The sequence below is a fragment of the Arachis duranensis genome, chromosome 4 (genome assembly GCF_000817695.3).
Source record: "Arachis duranensis cultivar V14167 chromosome 4, aradu.V14167.gnm2.J7QH, whole genome shotgun sequence".
Lineage (NCBI taxonomy): Eukaryota > Viridiplantae > Streptophyta > Magnoliopsida > Fabales > Fabaceae > Arachis > Arachis duranensis.
In genome coordinates, this window is record NC_029775.3 from 52,475,997 (window position 1) to 52,476,244 (window position 248).

The window sequence follows — 248 nt, forward strand, 5'->3', positions numbered from 1 at the left end:
GTATAAGGTTTACTCTTTACTTGCTCCCTTGCTAACTTTTCTTTTCTCATGTTGCTTATCAAGCTTATTATTCTTTGAAGGCTTGGTGTCTAATGTTGCAGTAGTAGCCTTTGGCTTTATTTTTACTCAACATCTTTCCACCACAGACACATGGCTCACTATTTCCTCCTAGGATCATTGATGCCCAGCATCTCTTTGGATAACTAAATGTTCTGTATCTAAGTTTCTCTTTATTGTGGACTTTCAAT